General features: G+C 28.1%; 1 protein-coding gene across 2 annotated transcripts in view; it reads right to left on the bottom strand.

The window, feature by feature from the left end:
* Window positions 1–8,063, bottom strand: part of LOC148228446 (QRFP-like peptide receptor) — a 104,968-nt gene extending 96,905 nt beyond the window's left edge. For both annotated transcript variants that reach the window (XM_088199863.1, XM_088199862.1), the window contains exon 1: window positions 7,797–8,063. The gene's annotated coding sequence lies outside the window, so the exon portion shown is untranslated. The remainder of the gene's footprint in view (window positions 1–7,796) is intronic.
* Window positions 8,064–19,120: the final 11,057 nt, after the last annotated feature.

Genomic DNA, 19,120 nt, shown 5'->3' with positions numbered 1-19,120 from the left:
GGTCCGTTAGAAAATCCAATGAACATATTCACACAATCCACTTTTGAACATTTTTTCTTTTATATATATAATGGAATGAATGAATTTTTTTTGTATCAGTCATAATTGTCTCCTTAAAACGTTAAACCGACAGTTCAGTCACTTTAGTCTATCAAATCAATACGACAACGATTAAATACCATCCCAAATTATCAAGTAGGCAATTTCAATCGTAGAATTTAGTCTAGCCTAGCAGTCACTAAGGAGCTGTTGAAACTACTTATACACTCTTCAATAATATACATAATATGTACTTTTGTACTTTTGAATATAAAAAAAATATGTCACATCATTTCTTTATAGTTTGCAGTACACTTTGGTATTGAACAATGTGTTTTATTTTATAATAAAAATGATTTGTATTAAGGCCTTTTTTACGGAGCAACTTCTTTGTTATACAACTCTCTGAATTTACTAATGATACAAATGACGCAAGTCAGATGTTTTTTATAAAATATCAGTATGACAAACAATTTTGCATTTCTATTGTGGAAGTGACAACAAAATTTAATAAAAAATAATTAGGAAAGTAATTATATCTACCAATGAATTGTCAGTATCCGCATAATATTATTAGGATTAAACTGAAAAAATTCACTGTACATAGAGAACATTAAGTTTTTTGAAATCTCAACTAAGTTTTGAACAAAGTTATGTCTAAATTTTTTTTTTTTTAAATAATCGTGCCATTAATTATTTAACATTTTATGCAAAGATGTTGTATCGCTTTTTTTTCATGACAATAACCAGAGTTCTTTCAAACTTACGTAAAAGAGTAGACTAATGATTTAAGGTAGAAATTAAATGTATGCTAAGAAGTATAACATATTCACTCTATATTAAAAAACATTACAATGCACAATAGAGATTGGTTTGGTGCATAAAGTTAAAAAATATGACAAACTACATAGTGATAAATTTTGCATTTTTATTCATGACCATAAACCACGTCTTTCTTCCAACTTTCGTGATAAAAATGGATGTTTTTGTTTTATATTTATAAAAAATTTGCCGAAGTAAATTAAATAAATCTTTTTTTTCAGGGAAAAAATAACAAGATGGTTATTCTAAATATCAACAGAAACCATATTTGTAGCTAAGAAGTTATTACTTAAAAAATTTACAAAGATATTTTTTTATGCTTAAATGAGTTTTTAACAATTAATGAAATATCACTCTAGTTTTCTATTATATTAGATATATTAAATTAAATTTTATTGCCGGATAACTACGATTTTTCATTAATATTTTCCAATTGTGAATGATAATCAAAATTTTAATTAAAGAAAAAGACTCTTTTTATAATTCGAGTAGTTTAAAAAATTATCGATAGTAGGTAAGATAATTCCTTTGTAGCGGAATATAATAAAAGTCTTTTAAAATTCTAAATTTACGGCAAAAATATTCGTCCATTGTATAAGCAGCATTGGCAACCATAATTTATTTTGTGACAGAAAATCAATGCAAAATATCATATTCGTCTTTGTGCACAGGTCCTGCCTTTTAATGGAAACTATAAAAAACCCTGCAAATTTGCATTTTTAACATCGAACCGAAAAATTATTTAACAAGGAAATATCTACATACTTAAAATACGGCAATATTATTGTTATCTATTATTAATTTAAATCTAAGTACCTTTTGACAACAATAATCAATTATTAAGTTAAAAAATAGTTTAAATTTGTAAGAAAACATTGATTCTTACAATATTTTATTTGTAAAATTATCTATTCTTGTAAAACTGATAATAAATGTATTACATTGCTCCTCTATATTATTTTTCTGAATATCGATTAAGTATCTACAGAAACCCCAGATATGATAAAGGCGTGTGCGTCAAAAAATAAATTGCGATCGAGATGGGACTAACCGTAGTTTGTCTTTTCAAATTGCGTTTTGGACGTTTATCTCGCACTTTTAAAGAAAAATTACTACAAGATAGAAGAATCTGGCGAAAGCGTCTTGATGATGCATACATAAGATAAATTGTATGTCGATTCAATTTTTATAAATAGATAAGTCTCGGAACATTCTACAGACGGTGGGATTTAATGTTTTCGTATTTTTAGTGAACATTTTTGCAAGTGGGGCGTGAATTTATTTTTGGTAAGAAGTTTAAAAAAATCATAATTGATATGAATAATGAATATTTTTTACATTCATACAAATATATTATAATAAATACAGCTATATATATATATATATCATATACTTTATATATGATATTTTACATATATATATATATATATATATATGTACATACAGATATGGTATATAAGGAACAATAAAAACATAACCATACTTAAAAAACCGATATCTCGTGAAACGTTTAGCACTGAAAAAAGGTTCACTTAATGCTCTTTTCAGTAATAATTTTAAGCATAACTACACAAAAAGAATATTTCTGTAGCACTAAAAATATATAAATAATATTAAGGTAATAAATATATTTGTTTTATTAATGTATAGATAAAGTAGCATAACCCTAATATTAATAATCATTTATAGCTTTCGTTTTTCGGAAATATATTAAAATTTGTACAGTATATTTTTTTAATAAATTATAATACTATAGTGCGCGTGAATTTATCACTATACTATCTACAAATCGAGAATGTGATTAAGGACTCAATCATCATGATCCAAAATGGAAAAGTAGTTAAAAAGCCACGGAACTAGTTTCAACGATGTATTAAATTCCTTTGTGCACAATTGCATAAAAAATGCATATCTACTGTAAGTGCATCGCTTTCGTAATAGACCGATATGCGTTTTGCAATTTTACGCCCGTATGACGAATCGGCAATGATATTATTACACTGTAAGTCTAGAACGTAATATCATATATACAGGTTGCTTAAGTAATTAATTTAATTTATATTATCTGTCAATAATATTTTTAATATATTAATAATTGAATTTTATTAGAGCACTAAAATCGAGTACTAGAATATCATATAAATAGTTATACATAGAATCTGTCTAGAACTCTTAGAACCTACGATTCATAGAACATCTAGGAATATTTTATATGTTGTTCAAGATTCAAATGAATTTTGGAATAAACGTTTTATTTACCAATACGTTATTTCACGTTAAACTGATCTCTCGCATGTATTTTAAGCTTCTTAGACGTGAACCCGTAACCTTCCGATTAGCGAGCGGTACGAGTCACTTTGCAGAAGTCGTTTTACAAGACATTTTTGCGCAATTATTGCCTCCACAACTGCGCAAAAACCGCAAGTCAACATTGTCAATACACACAATCAACGTGTCAACATGCAAATCCATCACTCGACTCTTTTATGGCGATTCGTTTTGATACTCGACCAAATATGGAGAATGTCTGAGAGTAGCGTAATTAAAAACCTATTTATACAAATGGACAATAGTATCTAAATCTAAACATGGAGATGATTGATTATTCTTATTTCTATTTAAATTCAACCCTTTAAATAATTTAGATACACCCTTGATATAGTAAATATAACACTTTATTTTAAGTAAATCTATAGCAATATATGTCAGCGACAAGTTATTATCAACAATTATCTATCTGTAAGCTAACTATCTAATAATGACCGCGGCTTGTTTCTCTATGAAAAGTTTCAATAGTAAATTATCGATTAAGGGCAATATATAATTACATATGCTTAAATCCCTATGTAGATTAAGTACGTAGAAATATATTTTAAGTGATTGATAACCTTTTGTACTTCTTTTGTCAGTATCGTATTTGATTAAATATCGTTGCTTAGTCTCATTTAATCTTATTATTTTAGTAGTTAACCTAATTCTATACATTTTTACGAATTATTATTTATTATTGGCGGTTCTGTTTCAACGCTCTATTCAAATAAAGATAATTTTATGATTGATCAGTAGCATAGGGCATTACTTAGAAGTTGAAAGGTCATCGACTTAAAAATATTTAATAAACATAATTTGAGTAAGATCAAAATATTCTATAGATATATTTTAGTACGTCAAGTTTGATTGAATGTCAAGATTCTCTTTATTAATTTTTCGATTATAACAATATAGTTTTCTACAAATTATTTAATATTGAGTGTTTGCAATAGTTAATCTAAATAAAACGACCAAACTTGCGTATAAACAACTCTGGAATTTTGCACCACGATTTTTGTACCGATCTATATTTCACTAATGATTGTAATTTTATGGCCAAAAACATCCCCATATATGTCAGATATGGTTTTTTAGCAGATAAATGTGTCATTGAAAGGACAAAGTTTTGCGATCACATAGAATAAAGGTAAAATTTCTGAGTGAACTGAAGGCTATACTAATATTTTTTTGCAGATTGCAAGAAAGGCTGGCATAAGAATATATTATGTGCATTACTTTAAAGCAGCGTTCGTCAACTTTTTGGACCTCACGAATCACCAAACTCAAAATGTTGAATCCCACGGACAACAACATTGTCGTTTTCATTAAAGTAATATTTTAAATATTAAATGCTACTTGTTTTTTTTTAGGGAGACTTAGTGCTCGCCCACTCATTGCTGAAACGGGTAGTTACGACGATCTAGGGATGTATTTATATTAGTTGGTTTTTTTTATTGGACTTTTATGACCGATGCGCTAGATTTTTAGAATAAGCTGCAACCGGTCATCTGAAAAGGTTCAAAATAATAAATAAACAAGTGTGAGATCTGGCAACTTTACTTGATAGTTGCATCGCTTATACTGAATATTAGTCTGAGCTTTTAATTAATGCGCAATCTAATGAAGCGAAAATTTAAAATGAAAAGAAGCAAATTTCAAGTACATTCAAATTACTTCGCGGACCACCACAATTCTCTCAAAAACCATTCAGTAGTACAACTGGTCAACAAGCACTGCTTTAAAGGGCACAATTTTAATATTAAAGAATAAAGGCTTAACTTACACAGAAAATTTGGAAAATATATAAATATATTTATATTTCAAATAATTGTCTCTTATTGCTTTGTTTTACTTAAGTTTTAACCTGACTAGCGTAAGCCCAATGCGATGCAATGGGGTTAATCTGTACCAATTGGGTAGGTCAATCAGACATGTAAATATTAATTAAAATGTATCTTACTTTTAAGTAATAAAAATGTGTATTACCATTTTTAAGCAATATATATATATTATATAACTTTGCAGCTGTAGTCAGTTTTTATTATTACCACGTTTTTTTATAAATTAAAATTCGAGTTTGTTGTCGTAGCTCGAACCGGCGGCCTCTGGGTTACATGTCAAGACCGTACGAACTGCGCTATTCCGATATTTAAGTAAAATAGTAGGATCTTTCAGATTATATTTGCTATTTTTACAAAAAATATTTGAGTAATATCTATTCTTATATTCTATATAGGCTTGGGAACAAAATATGAAATTATTTTAGCTTTTAGTAACAATTAAGTTTATTATTTTTCTTAAGTTTTAATATTATTAATCACATCATTCTCATAGATATACAATGAAATTCCCAAATAAGCAATATAATTATTAATCATTAGTTTTATTCATATTTTGTAGATGCGAGATTTTTATAACATATATATTAGAATAAAAGTTGTATCGATATTTTTTTTAGATAATTTACGCTTAAGTACATGGAAACATGATTTAATATACAGTAGGTGCTTTCAGTTTTTTTACGTATAAATTAAAACGTTCATTATGTTGATTTGTAAAATGGATCTGTTTCCATTTACGCATTGTAAATAATAAATAAGAAATTCCAAACATTTATTATAATGGACGTTTTAAAACACCACAACGGTTCACTAAGCCCACGTTGCGCTATATTTCAGGGTAAAGTCCGAAAATATTTTCAGTTCGACTATTTTCGGTACGTATTAACGGTATTTTTATATATTGTATATATAAAAAAACGAAGCGCGATTGATGTTTCGTAAAATTTATGTGGGAACTTTTTTGTAGGAACCTTTTGGGGAGGTAAAAAAGTTAAGGTTTTATGAATGAATAAACGTGTATATGTTATTTTGTTTGTTTAAAAAATCACAATTTTATGGTAAAGTTTATTGGAGAAAAGTCGCGGAAAGCGAGAGAGATATTTTAAATTAACTTTAGTACCGCGAAGTGGTTTCGGCGCAAAATTTTTACAACCCCTGCGTTCGAGTTCGACATCGAAAGTGTCGCAAAGGAACTGAATAATGTATGTAGTGCCGAATGAATTTGGCCGTTTTGCCTGAATTTTATGGCTCATATATGAAATTGTTAAAAATTTAAACTCTAACAATTTCATTTAAAAAAATTAAATACACTGCTTCGCCTTTATTAAACACATCATAAATATAGTTGACATACTAGTTTTTAATATAAGTTTTGACTTGATAGTCGGTCGTGTTTTGGTCGTTAATACCTGATTACGTATTATGTTTATCTGTGTTGTTGCACAACTAGCATCCACATTCCGTTATTTGAAAAACAAATTGGGCACTATAATTTACGATGGCAGAATTTTTACTAAGTGAATAATTTATACGAAATTGCATGTTAAAAAAACGACATTTATTTCGGGATTACCTATTACATTCTATAGCTTCTAATACAATAAAAATATTTTATTATAATTTTATTATAAGTTAATTTAAAAATAAATAAATATTTTCGAAATTATTTTAAAACCATATAAACACAAAATGTATAGTAAAAACAGAACCAATATATGTTATAGGTTTATGCTATGTTGTTACTAGAATATATTATTATCACTATTTTTGATTAATTATTTAATCATTTATTGTAATGAAATTTAACATATTTCCATATATATTTGTTTTCTTTTAGATGTACATTTAAGATGTGTACAAAAACGTCAAGAAGATAAAAAAATCAGAAAAAGTTAAAAAAAGTAGATAAAGCTCATTTGTCAAGTTATACCAGTGAAATATTTTTTTTATTGTTGTTTAGATATACACAAGTATATCATTAATAATTTTTATGCTATGACTATTTTTTATTATTTTTCAAAATAAATACATTAATTTCAAAGTAATATTGTTTAGTACAAGATGTTTGAAATTATTTATTAAGATCTTAAAACACTTTAAAATACAAACATATATTTGTATAAATAATAAAAAATATTGTATCTATTTTTCATTTTTTATATAATCGATATATTAATAAAAAAAAAATATTTATAATTGTAGAATCTTAAATGTACATATTGACAAAGTACAAAGTAATTATATTAATGAAAATGTTTCGCTTTATTTGAAATTAAAATATCAATTATATGTAATGAAGTTGATTGATCAATCACTTTGATTGCTGAATCATATTTCTAGTATCTTATGAATATTAAACAAAGATTGCTGTTTCGTATAATTCTAATAAATTTAATAACACTCTGTTTTAAACTACAATAAAATAAAAGTTAAAGTTAATAAATAATAATATTTCAGATCAGATCTATATATCCATATGTACATATATAACTAATATTGTCTCATATTGACGTACATGTTCACCAAAACACATTTATAATTTTAATATTATATGTATAACTGATTAATAAAAATATATGTCTCATTAACTATTGTATTACATTAAAGTAGAGTTAAGATTGACACATTTTAATGTCTGTTATATGAAGATGCTAATATATGATATTTATTTGTGCAATAAATTCAATATATATTGTAATAAAATGTGTAATAAAAAAGAACATGCAGTTCAAAAGCATATATTTCTATATATAATTAAAAATAAAATATATCATTTCAGCTCACCGTCTCATTAACTATTTCGTTTATCGTAACTGCAACGATAACGCCGCACAAAAGTATTTTTTTTTATAACAATGTTTTCGCATATCAGTTAACTATTAACACATTAGAATCATTTCAAACATGATATTGTACATGCAAGTGCGGTTAAACATAAACTTTGGCGAAAGTTCGCAATTTGTCTCGTCTGCGAAATTTTCTTCGCGAAGTTTTCCCGGACATACTGGAGCGAGCGACACACGCTCCCGCCACGACCGCCCACGGCTAACTGATTCGAAACGAGTCCTTTGCACCGTATATATAATATCGTGGTATAAATACATATGTCCCGAAAGTACGCACTCATGGGGAATTAAGACAATGCTGCGGTGATCGCAGTTAAGCCTGTGAATCCAGTGGGCTGCGCGTTTAGAATTGTCGTTCAGAAATTCATCGTTTTATAGCATATTACCTGTGTCAACAGACTTCGCCCGGGGGCAACTGGGAAAGCCTAATATTCGTAAAATTAAATTGCTTGCGGAATTACTTTGCGTAATAATAACTTATTTTACTATTATTCTACTTAAATCAAAATGTACTGTATATAATAACTTGACCCAAAATTAAGCGATATCTAGATGTACATCAATTATAATAAACTGCATATTACATATTGATCTTAATGGTTTGATTTACGGAAGAATGTTAACGAATCTAATATTAAAATGAAGATTTTATTTAGAAATCGAGAAAATTTCTAAAAATATCCCTTAAATAATTTTTTTTTTTTTAAATAAATTTATGTAATATTCTTTTTTGAGCAAGCATTAAAAATCCACGTTGTAAATTATTTAAAAAAAAATTAATACATATGCGTAATAGCTTTCTCTTTAAAATATAAAACATGAATATCTTTAACTGTATTGCGTAATTAATTTGATATTCTAATGAATTTTAGATTAATTGCAATGTAAGAATTTTTAACAATCTAAATATAACATTAAAAGTTGTTATGTTCAGCATGTTACGGTAAAAACTGTTTTACTTTTGACTAGCAATCTACAGTTTGTAACACATATTTATAGCTAAAAAGCAAAAAAAAAACCACCTGATATGCATTTTAGATTCAAATTGATTTATTACATTTTTTACTAAAGAAATAATAGGAAATATATTTAGTTTAAAAATATTATATTTAAATTGATTAAATAAATTAAAAATATGTAAAAATATATTTATTTAAAGTAATAGAAATATACTAAAATTGAAAATAATGAGTTGCTAGATGATTGATTACCAGCGAAAATAACTATTAATATGCTATTTTAGAAAACTTTTTTTTAATACTTGCTATTATATATGAAAAATTTGATTACATGCTAATTAAACTTATGATTATTAAGATAAAAATTGCATAGATTTTTATTATTTTTAAACATGAATCTATACTTCAAACAATCTACAATATATTTTATCAATAGTGCAATAGTAATCGTATAATAAAAAAAATACCAGCAGATCTTAAACATAATTACATGTTATAATTGATAAATAGAGATCTATAAACTAATTAAAAAATGTAATTAAAAATAACAAAAAAAATCCACTGTAACAATAGACTATCACTTGTAATAAGCATATATAAATTAAAAAATATATTATCGGTGTTTGTAAATTATTATGTGTAAAATAACCTGCGATACTTTTAGGTTAAAATTACTTTTTTTTACTTTGCTATCATCAATACATAAGCTATGAAAATCTTAGAGCTAAAAAATACGATAACGTTAATCTGCCTGTGAAAATTACAGGAGCCAATTAAGACTTACATCGATATGTTTTTATTAAATTTTTCTTAAGTGATTTTAATAAAATATATTTATTGAAAGTTTCTGAACCTAGTGCATGACAATTGTAATTTGCTGTGCAATATAGTAGTCTATATATTATTAATAATATTACAATTTTCCTACTTTAATTTTTAATCAAATTAATTTCATAATAACACATACTCAGCGTTCATAGGATTGTAACTTACAACACAAACATTTTCCTTAATTTATCAAACCACATAATGACATTATTCCGTATTATTATGTATATATAATTTTTTTTTGTAATTAGCTATTAAAACAGTACTATTAAATAATATAATTTATTAAACTATATTTTTTACTATGCATGTATATACAAATAAATAACATGTTTCAATTCTAGATGTCTATTTTTAGTTCTTTCACGTTTTATTTTCTTGTATTATAATTTAGAAAACTACAGAGTAGGTGGAAAATAAAAATAGTACAATTATATTTAAGATAGCTTGTAAGATAATTTAAGTAAATATAGCAGGATATGTAATTTTATTCAATCATGGAATGTATTTGTGGAAAAAAACACGGAAGTAAATTATTTATTTAGCATTGATATAATACATAACATGCTTCACGATATGATTATATTATAAAAATAGAAAAGCAATTTATTTTAGTATAACTGAATTAAACACATAATTAAGCAATTTTGTTTTAAATATACATTCAATAATTACCCAAAAATTCAGTGGTATTTGTGATTTTGCTGACAGCACTGTTATTTTCACGTTGACATTGCAAATGGAAGCAGCATTTAGTAATGGTTTAATCTATAATATACTATGCTTTCTGAATTATTTGCAAGATGGGTTCAAATACAACAATATCTTTAAATACTATTGAAACATATAATCTGAATTTAGACTTATTGATTTTCTCGGAGAGATAAAAAGGACGTCGATTCAATTTTTTAATGCCACGAATAAACCTTGTGCAACGATGGAATAAGTGCATTGAAAAGCAGAAGTATTTTTTTAATTATACTAACGCTAGTAATTTTTATATACTAACGCTAGTAAATTTTATTTTTGTATACACACAGCTTAGTATAGTTTATTTGTTTATAGTTTACATTTAATATATTAATTTTTATATAATAATATTTAATGTGCAAATCATTTTATTTTAATTACTTATAAAATAAAAGGTTGTTTGTGATTTTAATTATCCACACAACCTAAAAGTATCAAACTGCTTCTATTTAAGGCTTTAGCATCGTAATACAAAAAATATATTAATGTTTTATAGCAAAGGGCAATATATGATATAAAGCTTAATTTAGACGACGATCGAGTGTTATGACGAATAAAAAATAATAATAGAAAAACCCGTGAAAATATAAGTATAGGTACGGTCGTAACCCTTGTGTCGTATATTTAAGATTTTCATTATGCGCTTTGATATTGACAATAAAAACATGCATATACTAGGAGGTCTTACAAAAAGCCTCGTTAGAAAGCGTCATTAAAACAAAGGCGCTTTATAGATTGACCCTAGAAATAAATCGCTATATGAGAATTTCCAAGAATTAAAAATCAACATCAGACTTTTACGTTTACGAATCCTTTCCAACGAAGTAACCGTAACATTAATCAGTATAGTCAAAAAAATTATAATCCCTTTTCGCCACTAAATAAATAAAACACGCAATAAAATATATACTAAACAGATCCACAAAGCGTCGAAAACGCAAACATATTCTCAAATTTTTCACATAATTAACGCTTATATTATAATATAACAAATTCCGAGATGAAAATTATAATTTCGTCCCTTTAACTTTTCGTGAAGCAAACGAACCGACAAATTGGATGTGTTATGAGCGGTGTATTATAAGCTTTAATTTTAATGCACGAGCACGTAATTATTCTTTGAGATGTTATGAAAAATATTACCTGTGTTCGTTTGTTTATAATTGGAGTTTTATGTGAGATAAATCTTAATTAGCAGTGGCGTGGAATATAAGATTAGTCGTCATTTTCTAAAGAATAAATTACTGTCTTTAAACAAATATGTATCTAATAATTTATTATTATTATTACGATATATCTCTCATACATTATTCTGAACCAAAGAAAGTATATTATTTTTGCTATCAGCTAACAACACCATTAAAAGATGTGCAGTCAGAGTAACTTGTGCGTGGTAAATGTATTGCGTTCACAACAAAATACTTTGGCTTTTAACAATGAATAATATAAATCGTGCAGAGCACACAGTACTGCACAATAGCCACTTCAACTTTAAAAACCATCAATTACAGCAGCATGAAAACTTTACACTAATATGTTTCGAAACATGCATCTAGAGAATATATTGTTGACCTTGTACCGAGTTACATTGTATCATCAATAAACCTCGTCTGCTATCTATTCAAATATTCTCGAAAAATTTGTATAAAAAATATGACAATTTAACTTAATCACTGAAAATCAGTGGTAAGTAGGTGACAATCAATGTCAAACACTCGACTATCTCGACAAACAGCAATTAATCACACACCCCAGCAAAGACCCTCGTACTCTCAATACGTCAGATAGTAACATTTATATTTAAGGACGGAAGAGCGTAGTCCGTAACGTCTTAGACTAGTAACTCTGAGGTTGCGGGTTCGGACCCCAGCAGCGGCACTCGAATTTTTATTTATAAAAAGTGAACTATCATAAAAAAAAACCGGCCCTAGCTGCAGTGAAATCTATTGGTTATAAATTATATTATAATTATTTATATATATGTCACTGATTCTCAGACTTTGGTGATTAGTACTTTGTAGGTATTCATTATATCTGATTGACTTACTCAGTTGGTACAGATTTACCCAGTTGTAACGCATTGGGCTTACGCCTGTCAGGTTACAGCGGAAAATTTAATAAAAATAATTAACTAAATATTACTTTGTATATATTCGGCAAATTAATTATTTATAAAATATAATGTTTCTACCTTATCTAGCTGCTATATGGCTGCAGTCACACCACTCGGCAAGAATCTCATCTTGCTAGCTCGCTGCGTCATTGGAATTCTATTAATAATTTCGTCTGTGTGACACATTTTATATGACAATCTGAAAAAATATTAAATAATATTATTTATTAAACGGTCACATAAAAAAATATATGATTATCAGAAATTTTGCGCGCGTTGGGTGTCAAAACTTATATATCTCAACAAATGTAAAGACGTACATTGTGACTATTTTAAATGATATACCTAAGTCTATTCTAACGCTATATTAGGCAATCTCAAAATAAAATGTTTTATAAATTTAATTAATATTCCATGTATTTAATCTATTTAATAGTTTTTTTGCAATTTTTCTGCTGTAAAAAAACAAACAATGAGTTATTCAAGTTACTACTAAGATATAGCATAAAAATTAACTATCAAGATTTTTAGTGAATTATAAAATATAAAATACAGTTTTTTACTATATCTACTCTAGTTGATTAAAGAAGCGTAATATTTAAATTTAAGTTATTTTTAAATTTAAAAAGCTGTGTCAAAAACTGATAAAAACGTAGTTTGAAGATATTTAGACAGTTGCAAATTTATATATATTTTTATAATTTTTAATAAAAATACAATTATGGTGGGGTTATAGATGGATATGTTATTTTAGGTGTTTTTATATTGAATATACATTTTTGCGATGTTTGACTAGAAACAAGTAGATCACAAAACTACAGCTGAATCATCATATAATGTATTCTGTTACGTAGTACTGTTATTAAAACATATTTTATCATCTCTTTTTAGTTAGTAACTAAAAAGAGATGATATTTTTAATGAAATAAAACCTTTATTATAAATAAATCCATAATCTAATTTAAGCGAGAAATTTTAAATCTTTTCATTCTTAATAATAATACATTTATTATTAAATCATGAGATCCCGGAAATACTTCTCCGTGACCCTGTAATATAAAATGAGACAATATTCGCATATGTGCATCGAGCGTCACTTCTGAGAAAATAACTGCGGCCAAGAGTCAGCGAAAAAGCGTTAAAAAATATATCTTACTGAGAAGTGTCGTGTTTTCGAAGATTAAGTAGTCTATTTGGTCTACGATCATTGTATTATTTTTATAGTCAATGGGTAAAAACGATAGGAAATTGCTGAATTTCTACGTAAAATATTTGGGTCACTGCCATATCATAATACCGGCGTGTTTTCCCGTTAACCGCTGATTTGCAGGATAGCCTCGAATTTTACCAAGAAGATTTCAGTTAACCACGATGTGTGAATGGATCGTCCGCTCAATTGCACACTCGAGTTAAAATTAGAAGTCTGGTTTACTATTCATCAGCTAGATGAAACTAGAACATGTTGTTAAAATGTATTAAAAAATCGTGTAAAACAACCTGGTTTAATGGTTGAAACATGCAATTTTCTAAGATAGTTTATTAATATTATTATCATTTTATGAAGTATTTTATCAACCACTGAGAATCGGTGACATCTATTTGATTCATTATAAACTATATAATAATAAATCTTTCAATCACTAGATGTCATATTCGGGCTGCTATCATTGGTATATTGGGAGGTATTTAAAAAAATAATAAAACATCGATTTTATAGAAAAAAATTATCTTACAAGCTCATGTATTATCCGTGTAAAACGCGTGCCAATTTCACATACACAATACAATTGATTACATAAACAACCAAAGGCAATAATTACCAAAACGCAAGCTTTAAACGCACAGCAATAAATAATTTTCGATGGTTAACTGTGTAATTAGCAATAATTTACTTGTTGTATATCTTGATGATATAAACAATTATTTATCGGTAAATATAAAAATGATCACAAGAACATAATTGACCCTGACTCCATGTCGTTCGACAAATATAAAAAAATAGCTCAGACCACTAGAGCTTTTTCCAGCGGCTGTTTATCAAAAGCTTGTGAGGCGGTGAAAAAGAAAACCAAACAATTCACCGATCCAATATAGTATATATCAAAAATATAACACAATTAAACACGCGTTTCGAAACGTGTTTTCGCCGGTCGAAACGTATCAGTGTCATTTGGCAGCAAATCAAAACGGCTTTTGTTGAGATATTTCTATGGGTTTGTGTCTCTTGGTATTTTGTCTTTATATGAATGAACTTCTTTATTATACTTCTATTATTGGAAACGCCGCAAATAAATGCGCAATATTTTATAGGAAAATATATAATATATGATTCTGTATAGTATTAAAATATTATCCTAATATTAAACTGATACTTAAAATTATACAATAAGTTTATTCGCTAAAAATAAAAGTTTTTATATATTTTATTCGAAAGCAAAACGATCGTTTCCAATCTGCCTTAGCAGCCAACAGCAATTCCTTTTAAAAAAACTTTGTAATTGGTCGCCCTACCGAAAAAATAGCGGACAGGAAAATCTACCATAGAGGGGGCCATAAATATTAATACTAGAACGCGGACAAACATGAAAAACTTCCACTCATCACTGCCTCTCATAGATTTTCTCTGGCATTTTTACTTTAACTCTCACTACCGGACTCAAGGCATTGGATATTCAAACGCCATTTAACCTGGACTACAACCAAGAAGTGGTTGACTCAACTTTAAACCAGCAAAAATCGCAGAAGCCGCCGCTTCTTTTTTCACATCCACAGGTACAACTTAACGTCCGGAATCCAAATCAAACCCAATTCAGAGACGCCTGCAGCCTACGGACGCACCCTCGGACAACACGCTGCGCAATATAGTAAAATAAACATACTGACTCCAAAACAAGAATTTTTCGATTAATATTTCGCTTAGGCCGAAACTAAACTTTAACCAAAATTAGTCTGCTTTTCAAAGACTGTTCATATAGATCAGGTCTCGGCAACCTTTTTTGGCTGCGGGTCAAAATAATTAAAATGTGACTATTAAAAAGACTATTCGGGTCAGTGAATATTTTTGGTCCTAGCAACTATATATGTGGTCTAGTCGTGACATCGTAACACGTTAAAAAAATGATATTTACAGAACTCAAATGGGTCACATAGGTTGATCGTTTGCTCAATATTACTGCTCAATATTTCAATCTTTCGTTAAAACTTGACAGGCGTAAGCCCAATGCGATACAACGGGGTAAATCTGTTTCAATTGGATAGATCAATCAGTATTAACCACCAGACCGAAACTCTGCGAATCGGTGACATATTCATATATATAATTAATTATAAGCTATTATGTGTATTAAAATTTATTTTATAGGATATAATAATAAAAAGCAAAAAATATGTATGATATTAATTTTAAACATTGCACATATATTCTGTCCCATTTATAGCACATAATATATGGCGTATATAATTATATTTAGTGAATTATAAATAATGGGAAATTTAAAAATAAATTTGTATAACATTCATATTTTTTTAGTCTTGAATCCAATCTTTCATTGGACACCCTTTTTTATATGACAAAGTAAAAACTTTTAGATTTAGCCTGCGATTGTATAAAATCTCCCGCAGCTAAAAAACATTAACTTCAGTTTTATCCCTATAATAATTTCCGAGTGCAGTGACCGAATTATTTGACCCATTAAAATATATGTGTATATATTATACATATATTACATTTAATAAATGCATGTTTTTAAAATATATAATTAGGAAAATTAATGAATTTCTATACTAATTCGAACATATTTTTTATGATCGCAGAATTTTAATCTAAAGTTTAGAGTACTGGCATTTTTTAACTCGTTCAAGGAATAAGAAATAAAGAAATATTTAAGGCATGTTGATCTATTATTTTTATCTTCTAGGCATGTATTTAATTTAAATTAGATTTAAGATGAACATAATAAGTTATATTGTTCTCTAAATAAAAATAATAGGTGTTAGTAAAGTTTCTAAATAATTTTAATACCTCTTTACTTACCCTAAAAAAATAATTTATTAGTACAGCAACTAAAATTATTGAACATAACATATTAAATGGACATTGAAAAAAATCAAACAAGAATAAATACATTTGATGCTGAATGAAAAAAAATGTTAATAAAAAATCATAACCGTTATATTACAATTAATCTGTAAAAATAATTAACGTTCTAAAAACTGCAGTGCCTCTGCTTAAAATAATTTAAATCAAGACATTTTTATAAGAAAATATCAATGAAGTCATACAGTTCTATAGTTAAGAACACAGTAAATAATAAAATATTTAATGAAAACTTTTTTTGTTGAAATTATATACTGAAAAAAAATAACTTAAAATGAACTAAACATCGTATAATTCCTACTAGTGGATATTTTACTTTAAGATTTAGAATTATTATTATGTTAATTTGTTCATTTCTAAATTATTTAGTGAATTTATAATATTTTCCTGAACATTTATATATCCATCAAAATTAAGTAAAGTTATACCAAAATATTTACTAATTTATTTTTATCCACCACCGTTGACAAAAGTTACAAACGAGCGACTCGAAGATGCGTCGGCGGTATATTTAAAAATTAAGATTTGTTGATAGCCGCTCGCTCGTTAGCGAACATTTGTATCGTGACGAATTTCTAAAATTCTATATCGTCGCGCTTAATATATTGTGCGAAATTAAAATGATTTATGACGGTGGCGCCTCAAGGCAGTGAACAACGGGAAGCGACTACACGAATGGGTCCCGCGCTCCTCCGCCAGTGGAATTTCACGCGGCCGATATATCACTTACTCCATTGTTGGAGTGAAGGCGACATCTTTTGACATTAATAAAATAGTGACTTCTACATTAGTGCTACTTTGACCATTCAACAACATTAAGTCTAAAGTATCCATATGAAGTTCAAGGACTCATATTTCAGTAGTTGACATGTTGAATGTAGGCCGGAGAAAATTACTCCGTACACTTGACGATTGATGAATCAAGTATGCTGCTAGTTACTGATTCTAGAGCTCTGGAAACGAGCCTTTTATATCCACTTTTTCAAATAATATTAATTTTCTTCTCGCGCAATAATTACCATAACCACGATATAATAAGAATGAACTAGAGAATAAAGGAAAGGACCACACAAAAGCCCTCATTACGTCCAGGAAAAAAATGTTTCACATAAATAACACATAATTACTCTCCGATGCATTGAAAGAATATTTATTTATTGCGAAACACGAACGGAAAACATTATATCACCGGACGACAAAAAGCACCGTAAAGTCACAATATTCCCGTTGCACCATTCACAGTGAACATATTTCGTTGGTCGAAGAAACGAGTGCAACAATTGGCTGGATGGTTGTGATTCGTCAGCGAGCATTACAACCTTTGATACTTAAGTCTGGCCTCCAATGAGGAGAGATCAGATACCGCCCCAGGCCTGAGATGGAGGAACATACGGTTATAGACGGTCAGCGAGGGACTCTACTACACAATCGCCGCAGCAGAGAGGAATGAACCTAAACTACACTCCCACAACTACAAGACCTCTGAAGACCATCCACTAAACATCATACCTCCGCCAGCTTCTCCACCACTGCTCGGAGAAAAACGATACTCGCCCACCATAGTTTGTCGCAATATACATAATATTATATAATAAATTATTACCAGTTTCCAACAGCGTCTTTCTGGCTGCGAAGTCACACCTCTTAGGGTCCGAAACCTTAAAATATATAGATATTTTAATTAAGAAAAAAATAATACATAGTATGCATAATAACTACCTGATCGTATACGCGAACGTTTATGACGGACGGAATTAATACATCTTTTATCGCTACAAATATCTGACACGTCTAATGTGTTTGTTTGGTATTATCGTTCTGTGTTGTTTTTTTTTTTGTTTAACAAGTTTCTGCAGCCTCCGTTGGACTTTTAAAGCTCGTTTTATGTTGGGATCATGAGTGCGAAAATGCTGCTCCATACTCTTAAGTTTCAGTTTTACCTTCGTCATCGTTATTACCACCGCAATCTGTCATAAATGCAATTAGTTTCTCATCATCTATAGGTATATCAACCAATAGTTCATCGATGACCGTACTTTGCACGTTGTCAAACACTTCATCGCTAATCGCATGTAATAGAGTTATAATTTTAGAAAATTCAAATGATTGTTGTGGTACAGAGTATTCACTTTTGACACATTCTGGTCATTTTTTTTCCAACAAGCATTTAGACAAAATATAATCGCGTTAGAACAAATAATTCACGTGATATACTATTCGTTCTTTTTAGTGCACCACGTTATTTCAAAACCGTATTGGGTGTGTGTAGATGATAAATACCGAAGAAAAAACAAAATCATAACAAAAGTAATAACAATTCATAGTAACTGATTTTGTTTGTATTTTCTTACGTTAACAACCACGTGTTTGCAATTATTTAAATAAAACAATTATCTATAAGATGGATTTAGATGTTATAATAAATATAAATAATATGTGATATTCAAAATCAACATCAATGGCAAATATGTCCCTTTTATGCACTTTTTACACATGTAACTGCTTTAAATATTCAA

Source organism: Plectrocnemia conspersa, unplaced genomic scaffold (genome assembly GCF_051122295.1).
Source record: "Plectrocnemia conspersa isolate PC_06_02 unplaced genomic scaffold, ASM5112229v1 ptg000012l, whole genome shotgun sequence".
In the NCBI taxonomy this organism is placed as follows: domain Eukaryota; kingdom Metazoa; phylum Arthropoda; class Insecta; order Trichoptera; family Polycentropodidae; genus Plectrocnemia; species Plectrocnemia conspersa.
The sequence above is the reverse complement of the archived record's forward strand: the minus strand, read 5'-3'. Positions and strand labels throughout refer to the sequence as shown.